This window comes from Gopherus flavomarginatus (genome assembly GCF_025201925.1).
Source record: "Gopherus flavomarginatus isolate rGopFla2 chromosome 13 unlocalized genomic scaffold, rGopFla2.mat.asm SUPER_13_unloc_3, whole genome shotgun sequence".
NCBI classification, from domain to species: domain Eukaryota; kingdom Metazoa; phylum Chordata; order Testudines; family Testudinidae; genus Gopherus; species Gopherus flavomarginatus.
In genome coordinates, this window is record NW_026114611.1 from 3,609,167 (window position 1) to 3,628,478 (window position 19,312).

The following is a 19,312-nucleotide window of genomic DNA, read 5'->3' on the forward strand; positions in this document are numbered from 1 at the left end:
ATGGGTGTATAGTTCAGTGGTAGAGTGTTTGATTGCAGATTAAATGGTTTTTGGTTCAAACCCAAGTGCTCCCTTACAAACCTGTACTTTCAATTAAAAATAACTCTGTTTCCAGTATGTTCTGGAGCTCTATTAAAGAGGAATCCCTGAAATGAATGGGCACACTCAATGATTGCCTGTGCAAATGCGTTAAAAACCTCACAAACATGTCCCCCAGCTGAAATCACTTCTAAGTGTCTAGGTTTGTTTTCATCAATTAAATGAAGACACATTTGCGGGTTCTTGGCCTCCATGGGCTGCAATGTGCAGAAGAACAAGAACCACATCCACTTGGGAGGAATGGACTAGTTTCTATTACATTTGGTAAATAAGTTGCCACAGGGACTGAAAACTCTGCTGGAGATGGACAGGAGCCTGTTACAAAAATAAAATAACCAAGATTTACCAAACTCCCTGTGACACATTCAAACCTCTCTTTGCGCACACAGTATCAACTGGGGCTCTAACAAATGTTAACCTTCCTGTAACACAGGTCATTGTGCCTTGTAAATTTCGGATGCATTCAAATGGCAGCTGTTTACAGGTCATGGGCTGCTAGTTCATGAGCAGGAGCAGAGTCTCTGTAAGTTTACCAACCACAGAGCTTGTTATGTCTGCATCTAAGTAAGTGCAGAGTTATTTCAATGGCTCCTACACTGATATCTCCTACCCCTTCTGGCTGGTTAATTGCACTATTTGGAACCTGCTAGTAAAATTGCACCCTTTCTGGGAGTGAGTCAAAATTGGGTTTCAAGGGCACTTCAAGCAAGGCGGTGATGGGACAGCACAGGGGTCTCAGAAGTTCTTTTTCATAGCAGGCCCAGAAGGTGCTACTAGCAAGACTGTGGGGTTCTATTCCTGGCTGTGGGAGGAAAGGGGTGTGTAGTGGATTAGAGGTGTGGGCCTAGAAGTCAAAAAGAAAACATCTCCCTTTTCAGCTTCAATGCTCATTGAACAAGAACATGGCTTCTCAGGTTTCAGAGGAGCAGCTGCGTTAGTACATTTCCTAAAAAAAAACAGGAGTAGGTGTGGCACCCTAGGGACTAACAAATTTCTTAGATTCTGTTGCCATCATGTGGCCATTTCATTTCACTTCTTATTATTAAAAGGTTTGGGTACGTCAACAGAAAGGTTATTTCCTTGGGAAAGACAGAGAAGTGGAAGCTGCATTGATTTAATCCTCTGAAAATTAAATAAGGATTAAAATATTCCCCAGACAGCTCATTCCCAACCGTTCTCCCTCACTGCTGCCAGGTGAAGCTCAGTTCTGTCCCATGGCACCAAGAACTGCTAGGTGAAAGTCCTGGGTCTGATGTGCAGTAAGGAAAAAAAAAAGATAATTGATGTACCCTGTCTCCTAGAACTGGAAGGATACATTGAATCCAGCCCCTTCCGTCATTGGCCAAACCAGACAGTCTCTGCGTAAAAGAATAAATGGACACAAATCAGATGTCAAGAATTATAACATTCAAAAGCCAGTCGGAGAACACTTCAATCTCCCTGGTCACTCGATTACAAACCTAAAAGTCGCAATATTACAAGAAAAAAACTTCAAAAACAGACTCCAACAAGAGACTGCTGAATTGGAATTAATTTGCAGACTGGACACCATTAAATTAGGCTTGAATAAAGACTGGGAGTGGATCGGTCATTACACAAAGTAAAACTATTTCCCCATGTTTATTTGCCCCCTACTGTTACTCACACCTTCCTGTTGGAAATGGACCATCCTATCACTACAAAACTGATTTTTTCTCCTGCTGATAATAGCTCACCTTAACTGATTACTCTTGTTATAGTGTGTATGGCAACACTCATTTTTTCATGTTCTCTGTGAATATATATATATATATATATATATATATACACCTTCCTACTGTATTTTACACTGCATGCATCCAATGAAGTGGGTTTTAGACCAGGAAAGCTGATGCTCAAATAAATTTGTTCATTTTCTAAGGTGCTACAACTACTCTTCCTTCTTCGACCAGATAAATTAATGGAGGTTAAGTCCATGAATGGGTATTAGCCAGGATGGGTAAGGAATGGGATCCCTAGCCTCTGTTTGTCAGAGGGTGGTGATGGATGGCAGGAGAGAGATCACTTGATCATTACCTGTTAGGTTCAGTTCCTCTGGGGCACCTGGCATTGGCCACTGTTGGCAGATAGGATGTGAGGTTGGATGGACCTTTGGTCTGACCCAGTATGGCCATCCTTATGTCCTTATGAAGGGAGGGGCAGGACACCTGGACAGAGTTTCTGTAGTGTAGTGGTTATCACATTTACCTGACATGCAGAAGGTTGCTGGTTGGAAACCAGGCAGAAACATGAAGGTTCAATTTTCCCAACTCCTACTGGCCTGTCCCTGCTGTTGTGGGTAGCAGCAGTGATTTTCTATGCTTAAAAGGTCTGTTATACTTCCCTTGCTCCCACTTTTGTCTCCTCTCCCTCTCTGAATGCCTGTGAAGTGGTTTTTCCCCTCCCGCTCCCTCCTGGACTACTCGAGGGATGAATGGGCTGGTTGAAGAGCAGAAGAGCTTCCAGGTAGACAAGGTGTCTGGGACTCTAATTAGGCAGCACTCACACCCCCAGAGCATGGACACTGCCCAAGGTGGAGTGTGACCAACCAGATGCTGCCAAGTCATCTCTAGTTGCAGAACGTTAGGTGCAGGTCCTTAAAAGGGGAAGAGGCCATGTGCTCAGGAGAGCACTCACAAGCTTGTATCTCCAGTGAATGCCCTTTGCCTGGACCGCCTGGCCAGTGGTTCTCTGTGTTGTATTTCATTGTGCCTCAGGAAGACTTACCTTCATCGCACCATCCATAGCTGTGCTGTGGGAGACTTACCTTGCAGAATCCTGACATCTCCAGTGCTGTGCTTGTCCTGGGAGCATGAGTATGTAAGTGTGAGTGTGACACTCCCCCTCTCTTCTTCTTTTGAGCCTAGCTGTCAGTATAATAACCCAGCTGCTTTCTGCCAAACTCTGGTGGGTCATTAGTCCTCCCTACACTAACTAGCTGGCCGAATTTTGGGTAACACCTGCGATAAACTCAACCCCAGCAGGATAGTGGGTGGTGAAATGAGCTGAGAAAAAGCCTTAGTTTCAGTATCTCCCATACGGTCCATGCTGGAGCTCTTTTTTGATTCTGGGACTGCATGGTCACCTGTGCTGATCGGCGCTCCACATTGGGCAAACAGGAAATGAAATTCAAAAGTTCATGGGGCTTTTCCTGTCTACCTGGTCAGTGCATCTAAGTTCAGACTGCGGTCCAGAGTGGTCACAATGGTGCACTGTGAGATAGTGCCCGGAGGCCAATACAATTGAATTGCAGCCACACTAACCCTAATCCGACATGGCAATACAAATTTCAGCGCTACTCTCCTCGTCAGGGAGGAGTACAGATATCGGTATTAAGAGCCCTTTTATATCGATATAAAGGGCTTTGTGTGTGGATGGGTTTCAAGGTTAATGTGATTTAATGCTGCTAAATTCAATATAAACTCGTAGTGTTGACCAGGCCAGCGAGAGCAGCAGGTTTCCCCTATTGTTTCTTGCACTTGTTTTCTTCACTAGCTTTTCCTCTGCACCAAGTTGCTTTTGTTTTTTGTGAGCCTGGCTAGCTCAGTTGGCAGAATATCAGACTTTTAATCTGAGGGTCCAGGGTTCAAGTCCCCTGATCAGGCAATAAATTACTCACCAAGGTCTTACAGTGTCTTTCTGGAGTCCTCTTCAACATCACTTTTTCCTCTTCAGGATTTTCCCTTTCCATCAGAAGGGCCTTTTTGTGTGTGGGTTTGAAGGGGCAACTTCCTGACGGCCCCTCTGTCCTTTCAGCCTGGAAGAATAAAGGCCTCTGGGCATATAGCATGTTCCTTCCCTGCACACACACACACACACATACAAACACGCAGAATATCCCTAAGGAATTACAATCATCTGCTGCCTCCCCTGTACTTCTGGATCCTCAAACAAGGATGCTCTTCAGCCTAAACCCATGTCCCCTCTTTTCCCAGTGCCCCTCAATCCCAATCCTCAGTCCCTCCTATGCACACTGCTACTCACTCCCAACCAGACCCTACTTCTCTTCCTCCTTTTCCTCCTCCTATCCCCTATCCACAGCCCCCTCCTATTCCCAGTGCCCCTCAATCCCAACACACACCTCCCTTCTTCCCTCCAGCAGCAGGTGCTTCAGACCCCCCTCAGGAAGATTTTCTTGCAAGGTTTCATGTATGAGTCTGCATGTGGATTTTACAGTATGTTGGAAATATGTTGGGATGCTTGCCGAAATGATCACTTTGGCTGGTGTTGGATTCCCAGTCTCCTTGTTATTGGGGCAGGAGAAATAAAGCGTTGTTATCCTTGTTGTGTGAGTTGAGGGCAGCACAACTGTACTTGGCAGACCCCAATTGAGGGACTCACTCTCAATTCAATAGCACTTGCTAGGCAGTGGATAGGGGTTCCAAAGCCAAGTAGGCTGGGGGCTGGGTCTTAATTACTAACATTTAGATGTTAGACCAACTTTAGAATAGGTGGCTTTGGAGGGATGAGTGAGTCCCTAGACAGCACAGTGAGTACGGTGCCTTCTTATTTTCCCCCTTTTCACCCAGGATGGTAGGTGAACTGTACAGAGGCACCTCTGGGCTTGCACTGACTAAGGACAACAGCTATGAGTGGGGTGCAGAGAGGGGATGGCTCATGTTAAAGGACTTCTGGTTGCTGGACTTACAAACCATAGGAGGAAGGACACTGCCCAGCTTATTTGGGGGTGGGTCTTTTCCTCATGGTTTATGTTTATGTGTTGGGGCTGCAGACATGACCTCTGCTAACCCTGGGCTTATGTTGCAATGTAGACATACCCTGAGAGGGCATCTATACTGTGATAAAATCCCTGTGGCCTGTCTGGTCTGGATGATCTGATTTGGATTCCTGGGGTTCAGACTGGAGCCTAGACTCAGAGACCTTCACCCCTCGTGGGGTCTCGGAGGCTGGGCTCAAGCCCAAGGGTCTACACTGTAATTTTATAACCCTGCAGTACAAGCCCCACAAGGCCTCAATCAGCTGACCCAGTGTTTGAGAATAGTGACTTGGGTGTGTTAATGGCAGTGTAGACATAATGCTAGGCTATGTCCACACTGCAATGAAACACCCAGGCTGTCCCATGCAAGCTCAGGCTACCAGGGCTTGGGCTGTGGGGTGGTTAATTTGCAGTGTAGACATCTTGGCTCAGGCTGAATACTGGGCTCTGGACCCACAAGGCTGGGAGTGAGTTTTAGCAAGCAAAAAGGTAAAATGGCAGTGGACTCAATGGCATTTCTCCATTGGTCTGTCTGCTTTGAGGAAGGGACAATAACACATCCTGCTGTATTTGTTATTTCAAGGGCGGTTTAGGATTTTCATTCTCACACACAGTGCATGAAGCAGCACTGTCCTCAGTGGAAACTAATTGAGCTGCTTACAGATTCTGGCAGCCACAATGAGCCATTTGTGCAAGAGCCCAGACCTGCCCCTGCCCCACAGGGATGGGGTCATCTGCAAGGAGCTTGGAACACTGACGTATCAGCTCTTAACTCCCAAACTTTCAGTAACTCTATTGTCAATGCCTGTGAGTGTAATTTAAACCATGACAACAGCCATACTAGGCTGGACCAAGAGTCCTCCTAGTTCTGTGTTTTGACCTCTGACAGTAGCCAATACCAGGTGCCCCAAGAGTTACTCAACAAGGAATCACTGGAGTTGAATCCAGGCTCTCCTGTTTACAAACAGGTGCTTTAACCAGCTAAGCCATAGTACCTTCTTGTGGCTAAAATACACTGTCTGCTCACAGCTGACTCCCTGCCATCCCCACCGGGGCCTAATAAGCTCTGCATGGGTTTGGATTCTGCAAAGCAGAGGAGCAGGTGAGGTTTTCCTTGCAAGTTGTGTGTGTGTGAATCTTTGGCAGGTCTGCACTACAAAGTTATTTCAGCATTATTATATTGCTCCGATGTGTGAAAAACACACAACACTCCCTCGGTTGGCAGCTTGTGGCTGGTGTACACGCTGCAATGCCGCGTCTGGCGACAAAACTGCCCTGTTTTGCTGACAAACAAAACCATCTCGACAAGAGGACTAGAGCTTTTTGCAGCAAACTTAAAGTGACAAATTGTCACTGTAAATGCTGCTGGTTATTATATCGCCATAAACTATCCTCCACCAGTATCCCATAATGCCCGCCTTGAACTCTCCTGCCCTGCATTCCTGCTGCAGAGGCTGGGCCCCTTCCCTTTCATAAGCTCCAGAAAGTTCTAACAGCTGAGCTGCTATCTGCACTGGGATTAGGCGCTGATAGAACTGCATTGCCAGCCTAAGTAATGTAATTAGACCAACCTAATTTTGTAGTGTAAACCTGTCCAAAGAATTCACACACACACCTTGGGAGCAAAACTTCACCTTCTCCTCTGCTTTACAGAAGCCAAACACTAGCAAAACACTGGGCTTTGTCAGGGCCCAGTGGGGCTTGTCAGAGAGTCAGGTGTGGGCAAACACAATGCTTTAAATAACAGCAGGCACCATGGCTTACTTGGTTAAAGTATGTGTTTTGTAAACAGGAGATCCTGGGTTCAACTCCCAGTGGTGCCTTGAGGAGTGGCTTTTAGGGCACCTGGTATTGGCTACGGTCAGAAGACAAGATTCAGAGCTAGATGGACCTATGGTTTAAACTACACTCACAGGCACTGATAATAGAGTTACTGAAAGTTTGGGTGTTAAGAGCTGATAGGTCAGTGGTCCAGTCCCCTGAATGTGGTTTTACCATTTCCACTTGCTAAACTCCCTCCAAACCTCTATAAAATTACAGTGCAGACATATGGGCTTGAGCCCAACCTCTGAGACCGCACAAGGGGTGAGGGTTTCTGAACCAGGCTTCAGCGTGAACACAAATCTCAGCACCACAGTTTTTAGCCTCTGAGCTTTAGCTGCATGAAGCCCAAGTCAGAGGACCCAGGCCAGCCCTGCTGCCATCTTTATCCCAGGAGAGATGGACTCTAAGGGTACGTCTCCATTGCAGTGGAAGCCCAGGTGTGGTACGCTGTGCTCAAAGCAGCACCTGGAAGCCCCATATTCACCACTCTCATATAATGATGACATGGTTTGTACAAAGTCTGCCTGGTGAGGTATCATTTCAAAAGTCTTGATCTGTTTGAACATTAATATCGTGTTGGATTGTGTGTGCTCGCCTTGGTTGGGAAGTTATGAAGTTTTGCTCTGTGTGCGTTACTGAGATATGTTATGAGGTTGGGAAATGCCCCCCACCAGCCTTTCAGGTGCGACAAGGGAGGAGCCAGACTCGCTGCTGGCCCATTGAAGGTATCCACATTCCCAAGGACTATCCCAGGAACCCTGTACAATGCAGGCTTCTCTGAGATAGCACAGAGACAACGGACACTGCTTGACTCACTTTGTAGCAAAGGAACTTCCTAGCAAGTTGGAAGAAACTATGAAAGAGGGGAAGAGACACCATGACTTGGCCTCTTTCCCCCACAACTCAGCAGCTGGAAACACCCTGGAGGACCAAAGACTGAACTGAACTGATTCAGAAATCAGAAGAGAATAATAACAATAATACTTTCAAATCAAAGTCTCCAAACAAACTAGTACTGGTTTTTCAGCAGAAAATTTTCAGTTTGGGGAATTTAGTTTTCTCAGTCAGACCCTTGCCAAGGGAAGCAGGGAGAAAATGTTTGAGTTGCCTCCTTCAGAACAGCTTGGCCTAGACACTAGCTCTGGTTCACTGCTCTTGGCCTTGCTCGGGTTGAGGGTATTTTGATAATTTGGGCAGGTCCAGAGTGTTTGGGGGAGATGATGAGGATGTTACCTTTTGAGATAAAAGCAAGAAATACACCACTAGAGAATTTTTTTTAAGAAAATTGGGATTTAGACATTTTATTTAAAGCAAGGGTTGTTCTGAGTAGGTTTTGTTTGCAAGAAGCAACATTGTTTGATCCGTCATTGTACCAAAGGGGGAAGACGGTTGTCTACAAAGGAAGAGTGAAGACTAAAGGCATCCAATAAGGACGAATTTGAACCCATGCATACAGAGCACAATGGATTAGTAGTCCATCACCTTAACCACTTGGCCACCTCATCCGAGCTGTCAAAAAAGAGACAGGAGGAGAAATCTAAGGCCAGCAGAGATAGGGACAATAAGGAGTTTTTAAATACTAAGCAGAAGCGGGGCTGAATGAGCTCCCCCTCTCACATCTAGTGAGGAGCTGGGGAAAGACTTCAGGAACAGACCACGTTTGCACAGATACACTTACTCTGCCTAGGTATGCAGCATGATGGGACCCGCTTTCCCCAAAATGACAGTTTTGGCTGGTGGTGGGTTACAAATCACTTTAGGATTGAAATGTTATTATCCTTCCTGTATGAGTGAAGGGCAGCAGAACATACCTAGTCGGTCCTGATGGAGGGATGGGTGGGTGAGGAATAGCTTTTATTGGACTTTGTAGAAGTGATTGAGGACATCACCCTAAACCAGTGGGCCCCAAACATTTCACACTGTGCCCTCTTATCCATGGCTGTGGACCCTTGGAAGCCACGGTCAAGAACCGAGGCTGGGAGTGGGGCTGTGGCTTGCTGGGGAGAGGGGTGCAGATGGGTAAGGGGGTCAAGGCCAAGCGGGAAGCCAGAGCCTCAGGCTAAGGGTGGGGTTGGGGAAGAGCTGGGACAGAGTGAGGCTGAATGGTGCTACCTTCATGGGGGCTGGCTCAGGCCCTGCGGTGCCCCCATGAATGTTCCTCTGTGCCCCCTAGGAGTCATGCCCCACATTTCGAGAACCACTGAACACTACACACTAAGCAGGGGCTAGTGATGCCAAAGCCCAGGGAAAGGGAGAACAAGTGCAGGGCCCCCAGCACTGGAACCATGTGAAGGGGCTGCAGAAGAGGGGCAATGGCTGGTGGCATGAGGAGTTAAGGGCAAAGGGGGCACAGGAGGGGGCAGGAGTTTGGGGTGAAAGAGGTGAAAGGCTTGGGAGTGCAGGAGCTAGCAGTAAAGGGGGAGTGGGGATCATTCAGGGGTAATGGGGAAGTGCCAAAGTACAAGTTTTGCCCAGGGCACCATTTTCCCTAAAGCTGGTCTGAGCAAACAATTGGAAATGACCCTTCAGTGAGACCAGAACCATAGTGTAGAAAAGCCCCTTTGTTAAGTGGTTGAGGCTGAGTGCTTAGGGAGATGGGTTTAAAAACAACAGGCATCTCTCTGTGGAGGTTTGATTCTTGCCTGCTAGGCAAGGTTGGTGTGTGGTGTCTGTATGGCTGTATTTTCAGTGTCTGATTACCCATGGTGTCCCAGAGAGCCAAGTCTAGACATATTCAGAGGCTCTTTGCCAGGGTTTCTCAAACTTCCTTTCACTACAACCCCCTTCTGCTGAAAAACACCTTACTACATGGCCCTGGAAAGAGGGACCAAGCCCCTCCACACTGAGCAGAGGCAGAGGAAGCAAAGTCTGAGCCCTGCCCAGTTGGGGGAGGGCGAAAAGCAGAGCTTGAGGGATTCAGCCCTGGGTGGTGGGACTCAGACTTTTGGCTTCAGCCCCAGGCACCAACAAGTCTAATGCCAGCCCTGGCAACCCCATTAAAACAGGGTCACATCTCACATTGGGGTCCTGACATAGTTTGAGAATCACTGCTCTATGCTGAGGGGAGGGGTTTTCCTGTGGGTGTAGTTGATTGACTTCCCCAAGAGGTGGCAGCTATGTCAGTGGGAGAAGCCATATCGGTGAGTGTGCAAGCTGTGGTGTTTACCACATTTAAGAAGTTTAATCAAACCCCATTTTTAAAAACCATCTGTGGTCTGGGAATGGCAAAGGACGTCGATGAAGCAGGGTTTGTCCTTCAAAGTCCTGGAGATCATGATTCCATGCACCTGTCATCATGGGGGTATAGCTCAGTGGTAGAGTGCTTGATTACAGCTCAGGTGGTCCTCAGTTCAAACCCCAGTGTTCTCTTAAAATTTTCTTTCTTTTTTTTAAAAAAGGAAAACATTTTCATTTCCATTCTCCATTATGTTCAGGAGCTCCACTATACGGGGGGGCTTGATATGAATGTAAACATTCAACATTTCGCTATCCAAATGCATAAAAATCTAGCAAACCTGTCCATCAGCTGATATCAGTTTCAACCCTCTAAGGCTACGTCTAGACTACCCGCGCGGGTTAAAATTGATTGCTCAGGGATTGATATATCGCGTCTCATCTAGACGCGATATATTGATCCCCGAGCACGTTTATATCAATTCCGGAACTCCACCAACCCCAACGGAGTTGCGGAATCGACAGGGGGAGCCGTGGACATCGATCCCGCGCGGTGAGGATGGGTGAGTAATCCGATCTTAGATATTCGACTTCAGCTACGTTATTCACGTAGCTGAAGTTGTGTATCTAAGATCGATTTCCCCCCGTAGTGTAGACCAGCCCTAAGTGTCTAGTTTATGTTTTCATCAATTAAACAAAGGTAACATATGAATGTGCATTTGCAGATCCCTCTTCTCCAGGAGCTATGTTGTGCAGAAGAACAAGAACCACATCCAGTTGGGGCTCAGGATTCTGATGAGCAAAGAGCCAACAAATGTTCTGAGGGCTGGAGAAAAATGCCTTCTAGTGAGCTATTGAAAGAGCTCAACCTGTTTAGCTTACCAAAAGAAGATTGAAAGGTGACTTCATTGAAGTGTTGAAGGGCCTTAATGGAGAGAAAAGATTGGGTAAAAGGGCTCCTTAATCTAGCAGAGAAAGGCATAACAAGACCCAATTGCTGGAAGGTGAAAAGAGACAAATTCATATTACAAATAAGACACAAATATGCAACAGTGAGGATGATTCACCACAGGAACAAGCTACCAAGGAAAGTGGTGGATTTGCCATCTCCTGATGTCATTTAATGAAAACTAGATGCCTTTGTGGAATGTCTTTGCCCCAAAAGTAGCTATTGTGTCATACAGGAGGCCTGTGATATGCAGGGGGTCAGATTAGATGCTCTTATGGTCTCTTCTGGCCATAAAGTTGACTAATTTCTGAAAAACTGAGTGTAGCGCTGGGAGCAGCATCTGATGTTTTACTGTCTAGCCGGCTTGCTTCCTAGAACAAACGCTCCTTGAGTGGGGTGATCCACAGGGAGTAGCTCAAACCTCCAAAGTGCCTGGCCAGGGGCAGGACATTAGCACAGCAAGGGAGGGGGAGTGGCAGTGACATCACAAAGGCCTTTTGCAGGACCTCACACTATTGGTCAAAGGTGGTGGGGAGGTGGTGACCTCACAGAAAGATGCAACATCAGCCAGGCAGGACAGGGGCGAAGGGCTAGGGAAACCTCAGAGACCCCTGTGTCTTTGCTTCAGCAAGTCTCCTTCTCCAGGTCTCTCTTTGAGGACTGAGAGAGTATTCGGGTTCACAGACGTGAGCGCCAGGAGGAACCTCTTTTGAGTTTTCTCCTTCCCTTTTAGTGATTTTACTAGAAAACTGCTGTCCCTGATTAAAAGGTAAGAGGCTCCTCGAGGTTTGAAACCTGTTCAGTCTGATCCATCTGTTGACAGTTGAAATCTAAGCATGGAAAATACAAGTTTAAGGACGCAGAATTTTATTCTGCACCTGGGATTTTGTCCCTTAGAATCACTGGGGACATTAGGGTTTGTCCTTTGTGTTTAACCTTTTCCTCCATCCATGCCTTCCTCCTTTTTCTTTGTCTCTTGCTTCTTTTGTCCTTTCACCTGTTCCCCTGCCAACACCAGGAGCGGTGTTTGTGTCTGTGTGTGTGTTGCGGGGGAGTGCTCGGCAGCACACACTGTGGGAGGTCCACCCAGAAATGTGGAGCTGAAATAGTGCTCGGGTAGTGATCCGCACCGGTGACCTGGGCCATCCCTTGGACTCTCTGGTGAAAACCCTCAGCCTCCCGTCCTCAGTCTCTACCCTGACTGGCTGAGCTGGGGGTTATTGACAGGGAGGAGACTCAGGTATTTGTTGTTCTCTTTGAAGACCAAGGAAATAAGTCAGAACCAATTATATGTTTGATGAATTCTGCTGCTTCGGTGCATTAATGGTCTCTGAGCAGTTCATGATTCTCTGTAACATTGCAGTTCTCCTCAAATACTTGCTGAATAATTACTGTGCAGTGTTGGTCTGCAGCTCATTTGAGAACACTTTACTCAAGTTAGTCAATGTTTAAAATTCAAGATCTGATGGTTAGTTTGAAAATCAGGGCTCTTGGGTCCTATTCCCAACTCTGCCACTGGCTGGCTGTGTGATCTGAGACAAGTCAATTCTCCCTTTCTCAGCCTTAGCTTCTCCTCTTTCAAGTAGAGATAATAATGATCCGCTCCTACCTACCTTACAGTATGTGGAGACAGGGCCGGCTCTTGGTTTTTTGCTGCCATAAGCAAAAATAATTTGTCTGCCCCCCCGGCTGCCCAAGCCCTGGGTTCTCCCTGCCCCTGCACCCCCTGCCTCCCCAGCTCTGGACCTCCCCCTACCCCCATCCCACCTCCCACCCCCCCTGCCACCCCAGGCCTGGGCTCTACCACCTGATCCTCACCCCCCTGCCGTCCCAGCCCTGGGCTCTCCTCCCTACACCCGTACCCCCTGCCAAGCCAGCCCTGGTGTCTCGCACACACACACCCCATGCTGCCCCAGCTCTGGGCTCTCCCCTTCACCCCCACCAGTGCTCCCCCACCCACACACCCCCTGCCGCCCCAGCTTTGGGCTCTGCTCCCTCCACCTGCACCTCCTGCCACCCCAGCCCTGGGCTCTGCTCCCCCCATCTGCACCCTCCTTCCGCCCCAACCCTGAGTCTCTGGTAACTTGCTTCCAGGGCGGGTCATTCAGCAGGAATTTTGGATGTGCACAGAACACACATAGGATTGGTTCCCACATGGTTACAGACCTGCAGTAAAGTGGAACAATTTTCAGCTTGTGTGATTGGCGGATATCTGGATGCATATTATAAGACTGTCTCCATAAATGAGGAAAAGTTAAGGTGCCTTATTATTATTTTTTTGTTCCACTCTTTGTTTCTATGGGAATTTGCCAATGCAATATCACGGTCTTCCTTTTAAATAAACAAAAAGGCAATGGCTGTTGAAAATAGCAATTCCAGTCCTAAAATCCTCTGGGAAGCATTTCTTGCTCAATTTTATCCTACTTTTTCTACAGGAAATTACTGTGGATCAGTATATTTGATCTGGGAGAAATGAAGTACCAGCTGCCCAAACTGAGCTTGAGCACTCCTGAATTTTGAGGTGTTCAGATCTGGAAGGCAGGTGCTAGATTCCCTTTCTGAATATTAGCTAAATCTGGAAAGGAAAAGTCAATTTCTGCTTCCATGGCTCAGAAGTGGAATTTCTCCTACGTGCCTCGTACTGTATCTAAAGCTGCCCAGGTCTAGTAGAGCCTCCCCTCCCTTACTCTGCATTTTAAATTCTAGTGGGACCCACATACGTCCCTTGCTAGGCTTCAGATAGAGAGGGGCACTGTCCATTTAGTCCACCAAATTCCTTCTTTGGGGGCTGCAATGTGAGGTCACATCAGTATCTCTAAGCCAGTCTGGGGATGTCTTCTGATGGGGATATCTGGGACAAAGCCTTCTACTTATTGGGCACATTTGTTCCCCAGTCACAGTGCCACCCCGCTCTAGCAGTGAGCACTCCATTCACAGCAAGCTGCAGCATTAGGTTTCAGCTACTATACTCCCTCCTCCTCCCTTCCCTGTTGATAGTAGTCAAGGGAATGCTGGGAAATGTAGTTCTTTCCCTGCTCCAGGGCTGGCTCTATAGGCAGGGAGCTAACCAAGGAACTACAGCTCCCAAGGCCCCCTGTTGGTTCTCAGCTCCCAGGCCTCAGAGTAGCAGCCCTGTTAGTCTGTATCCGCAAAAAACAGCAGTACTTGTGGCACCTTAGAGCCTAACAAATTTATTTCAGCATGAGCTTTCCTGGGCTACAGCTCACTTCTTCGGATGCACAGAATGGAACACACAGACAGGAGATATTTATACATACAGAGAACAAGAAAAGATGGAAGTATGGATACCAACAGGAAGAGTCTTATCAATTGAGATGAGCTATCATCAACAGGAGAAAAACAAAAACCTTTTGAAGTGATAATTAAGATGACCCATAGAAGGTGTGAGGAGAACTTAACATAAGGAAATAGATTCAATTAGTGTAATGACCCAACCGTTCCCAGTCTCTGTTTAAGCCTGAGTTAATTGTATCTAATTTGCATATTAATTCAAGTTCAGCAGTCTCTCTTTGGAGTCTGTTTTTGAAGTTTTTTTGTTGCAAAATTGCCACCTTCAAGTCTATCACTGAGTGGTTAGAGAGGTTGAAGTGTTCTCCCACTGGTTTTTGAATGTTATGATTCCTGATGTCAGATTTGTGTCCATTTATTCTTTTGTGTAGAGACTGTCCAGTTTGGCCAATGTACATGACAGAGGGGCATTGCTGGCACATGATGGCATATATCACGTTGGTAGATGTGCAGGTGAACGAGCCCCTGATGGCGTGGCTGATGTGATTAGATCCTATGATGGTGTCACTTGAATAGATATGTGAACAGAGCTGGCACTGGGCTTTGTTGCAAGGTTAGGTTCCTGGGTTAGTGTGTATGTTGTATGGTGTGCGGTTGCTGGTGAGTATTTGCTTCGGGTTGGGAGGCTGTCTATAAGCGAGGACTGGCCTGTCTCCCAAGATCTGTAAGACTGAGGGATCATCTTTCAGGATAGGTTGTAGATCTTTGATGATGCGCTGGAGAGGTTTTAGTTGGGGGCTGTAGGTGATGGCTAGTGGCGTTCTGTTATTTTCTTTGTTGGGCCTGTCCTGTAATAGGTGGCTTCTGGGTACTCTTCTGGCTCTTTCAATCTGTTTTTTCACTTCAGCAGGTGGGTATTGTAGTTTTAAGAATGCTTGATAGAGATCTTGTAGGTGTTTCTCTCTGTCTGAGGGATTGGAGCAAATGCGGTTGTATCTTAGAGCTTGGCTGTAGACAATGGATCGTGTGGTGTGGTCTGGATGAAAGCTGGAGGCATGTAGGTAAGTATAGTGGTCAGTGGGTTTCCGGTATAGGGTGGTGTTTATGTGACCATTGCTTATTAGCACAGTAGTGTCTAGGAAATGGACCGCTTGTGTGGATTGGTCTAGGCTGAGGTTGATGATGGGATGGAAATTGTTAAAATCACGGTGCAATTCCTCGAGGGCTTCTTTTCCATGAGTCCAGATAATGAAGATGTCATCAGTGTAGCACAAGTAGAGCAGGGGCATTAGGGAACGAGAGCTAAAGAAGCGTTGTTCTAAGTCAGCCATAAAGATGTTTGCATACTGTGAGGCCATGCGGGTACCCATAGCAGTGCTGCTGACTTGAAGGTATATATTGTCCCCAAATGTGAAATAGTTGTGGGTGAGGACAAAGTCACAAAGTTCAGCCACTAGGTTAGCCGTGATATTATCGGGGATACTGTTCCTGACAGCTTGTAATCCATCTTTGTGTGGAATGTTGGTGTAGAGGGCTTCTACCTCCATAGTGGCCAGGATGGTGTTTTCTGGAAGATCACCTGATGGATTGTAGTTTCCTCAGGAAGTCAATGGTGTCTTGAAGATAGCTGGGAATGCTGGTAGCATAGAGCCTGAGGAGATAGTCCACATAGCCAGACAATCCTGCTGTTAAGGTGCCAAGGCTTGAGATGATGGGGGCATCCAGGATTTCCAGGTTTATGGATCTTGGGTAGCAAATAGAATACACCTGGTCGGAGTTCTAGCCATGAGTCTGTACAGATCTGTTCCTGTGCTTTTTCAGGGAGTTTTTTGAGCAGATGGTGTCGTTTCTTTTGGTAACTCATCAGTGGGATCAGAGGGTAATGGCCTGTAGAATGTGGAGTTAGAGAGCTGCCTAGCAGCCTCTTGTTCATATTCCGATCTATTCCTGGTGACGACAGCACCTCCTTTGTCAGCCTTTTTGATTATGATGTCGGAGTTGTTCTTGAGGCTGTTGATGGCATTGTGTTCAGTACGGCTTAGGTTATGGAGCAAGTGATGCTGCTTTTCCACAATATCAGCCTGTGCACATTGATGGAAGCAATCTATGTAGAAGTCCAGTCCTGTTGTTCGACCCTCAGGAGGAGTCCATGCAGAATCCTCTTTATTATAACGTTGGTAGGAAGGATTCTGTGGGTTAGGATGTTGTCAGAGGTGATGTTGGAAGTATTCTTTGAGTCGGAGACGACGAAAGTAGGATTCTAGGTCACCGCTCCCAGGCTGGATCCCTCTTAGCTGCTGCCTCTGCAAATGGGCTGCCCCAAGTACCTGCTTGCTTTGCTGGTGCCTAGAGCCACCCCTGGGACCGACACATGTTTGTTTTCATCCTCTGAGTCAGGAAACCCACAAAAGCCTCTTCTTTTGTATTGGGGCAGGCAAAAATAAGGTGACACTAAATTATTCTGATTGCTAAAAGCAGGTTTAGGGAGTTGTGTATTTTTGGAAAAAAAAATAAAAAAAAATAATATCCTTCTAACTAGCAGCATGAGATAAAAAAAGAACACAGACAAACCTTGTCAGTAAGGGCTAATGTCCTAAATGGAAAATCAGCAGCGGTTTTGTAGCTAGGGGAGCGTACAGTCTGAATGTGTAGACCTGACCCCAGCCCCCACCCCCACATAGCAGTAGGGCTTGGCACTCTCTCTGTGCATTGGTGTGGTGGCTGAGTGGTTAACCAAGCAGTGACAATTCAATGAGGTTCCCTGGAGTTGGTTTCACTCCTCAGGAGATTCTGCACAATAAAAATTCTGTGCACAATAGTTTAAAATTCTGCAAATTTTATTTGCCAATAAATAAATGTGGAGGCTCCAGCATGGCAGTGAGGAGCACAGGCTCCTGGATGCCCAGAGGTGGGATATCACCCTGCTGCCCCCTCTCCCTTCCAGAGAAACAGACTCTGTGGTGAGGCTGCACCTCTCTGCTGCCTACTCCCGGAGCTCCCAAAAGACTCCCCAGAACTGCTCACGAGGGGTGCATGACCACTCTTGTGGCTTCCCTTTGCTTCCCCATCAGAAAGCCTGAGCAGCTGGCCCCCGGGTGATTTGAAAGGGCCCGGGGGTTCCTGCCACCACTACCGGCAGCACAGTGGGGCTAAAGCAGATTCCTGCTCATCCTCGCTTCACACAGCGCACCACTCCCAGAAGCATCTGGCACGTCCCTGCGGCCCCTGTGGGGTGTGTCTCTTGCACGCTGCCCCCACCTCAGTTGCCAACTCTGCCATTGGAACTGCGGCAATGGGAGCGGCAGGGGTGGTACTTGCGGGCAGTGGTGCCAGGGGACTCTCCCAGACTCCTCCATGTAGGAGTTGTGCCAGATGGGGGTGTGGGTCACTTTCAGGAGCTGCCTGAGATAGGTGCCACATCCCAACCCCCTGCTCCAGCCCAGAACCTGCACCTCATGCACCGAAAATCCCTCCCAGAGCCTGCCACTGCCCCCCTTGCACTCCAACCCCCTGCCTCAGCCCAGATTCCGCACACCACCCACACCCAAACTCCATCCCGGAGCCTGCCACCGCCCCCCCTGCTTGGCAGCTTTGTTCCAGTGGCTGAGGAAACACAACAACATTAAAGAAACCAACAGTACCAAGTCCTGCAGCATCACCTGTGTGGTTTCCACAAGAGCATCCATGCTGAGGAGCCAGTCAGCATGTGACTGTATGACCGGATCAAACGACAGCTGGCCGAATTCCAGGAGATGAGGCTGCAGCTGGCCGATATGAGCGGGAGCACTGAGTGAAGGGAGAGGCAGCTCCCCTAACATTTTTGTGGCCTGCAGGGAATGGAGACAGAGCAGGGGGATGCGGGGACTCAGGGCAGGACCTGCGGATCAGATTGTGCAGGACCACAGTCGCTGGAGGAGGAGAGAGAGTCCCGCAAGAGGAAGCTGCTAGTGGGAAGCTGTAAGTGCAGGGTGAAAACCAGCCAGCTGAGAGTCACTGGGGTCTAGAAAATGAAATGGCAGCAGGTCCCATGGTGTAACGGGCAGCACTCAGGACTTTGGATCCTGGGTTTAAATTTCAGTGGGACATCGTGGAGCAATGCTGGTTTTCTGCAAAGCCATGGAACTCAATGTGTTGGCTCCCCTCTCTCAGGATGAACTAGAGGGAGTTTTTTTCCTCCTGCTGGGTGACTGATGCCCACTGGAGACAGGTCTTTGGTCCGGCCGGTTCAGTGGGCTGGCTGCTATAGGTTGGGGTCCTTGAACTTAACACTCTGGCTGGAGAGCCCTGTCGGTTGACCATATGGTTGTTTCTCGCTGCTTCACCTGATGTCCACAACTTTGGTCCCTGCAGCTGCCACACTCTTCCTCTTGCCCACATGGCATTCAAAGGAAGGAGTGCCAGGGCCAGGCTTCATAGTCAGGGCTAGGCAGGAAGGAGGAAGAGTCCCAGGCTGGAGCCAAATATCTTTCCTGCTCTGGGCACCTCTGACAGCTCCAAGGGAAGGTTCATAAGCCACAGAGCAACCGAGGGCAGGGCAAGAGGAGGAGATACCATGCCTATGTGTGGCCAGCAGACAGCCACAAAGACACCCGGCCAGCCTGCTCCATGCCATGCCAAACCCCCACTGAAGGCCACCCACAGACCAGCATTCGTTCTGCGGCCAGCATCACAAGGTGGTTGGAAAGCAGGTGGGGCCTCTGACCGTTCCTACTCAAAGGGCTCCTTTTGGCAGTGGGGCAGGGAGATATTTCCCCCAATGAGGCTCTTTTCCAGCTGCTGAGAAGCACAGAAGTACCCAGTGTTTGCTCTTGCGGTGAAAGGGGTTAATACGTTTAGGCGGCCTGGCTAGCTCAGCTGGCAGCACCTCTGGCTCTTACTCTGAAGGCTGAAGTTACAATTGCCTGTCTGGGTGTTTGGGGCTCCTCTTCAACAATACAAAACACAATCTGCCTAAGCCCTCACCCAGTAACCTGGCTAAACTAGCCCTGGCCACTGGGTGCCTCTAAGAGACGATATTTTCCCCACTCACAACCACTGAGTGTAGAAAAGAAACTTTAAGAAAAAGGAGGAAACTCACCTTGTAATAACACCACAATCAGGATTCATAACACAACACTATGAGCAAAACACTCACCCACAGTGCGCTGGGCAGTGGCCTTTGCCTCGGGCTCTTAAATCCAGACACCAAAAGCTCTGTGGATGTGCCCCTCCCTTCACTGCACCTCACCCACAGCTGCTGTCCTGGGTCAGTGAAACCCACAGTTCACCTCTCACGTCCCGGG

At 48.1% G+C, this 19,312-nt stretch overlaps 1 long non-coding RNA gene and 1 other non-coding gene across 2 annotated transcripts in view; both read left to right on the forward strand.

Annotated features, from left to right (window-relative positions):
- Nucleotides 1–19,312, forward strand: part of LOC127041583 (uncharacterized) — a 222,517-nt gene that overhangs the window by 150,037 nt on the left and 53,168 nt on the right. The gene's annotated exons all lie outside the window — the stretch shown is intronic.
- Nucleotides 3,650–3,723, forward strand: TRNAK-UUU (transfer RNA lysine (anticodon UUU)). The gene has a single exon. It is a non-coding gene; the product is annotated as a tRNA-Lys (tRNA).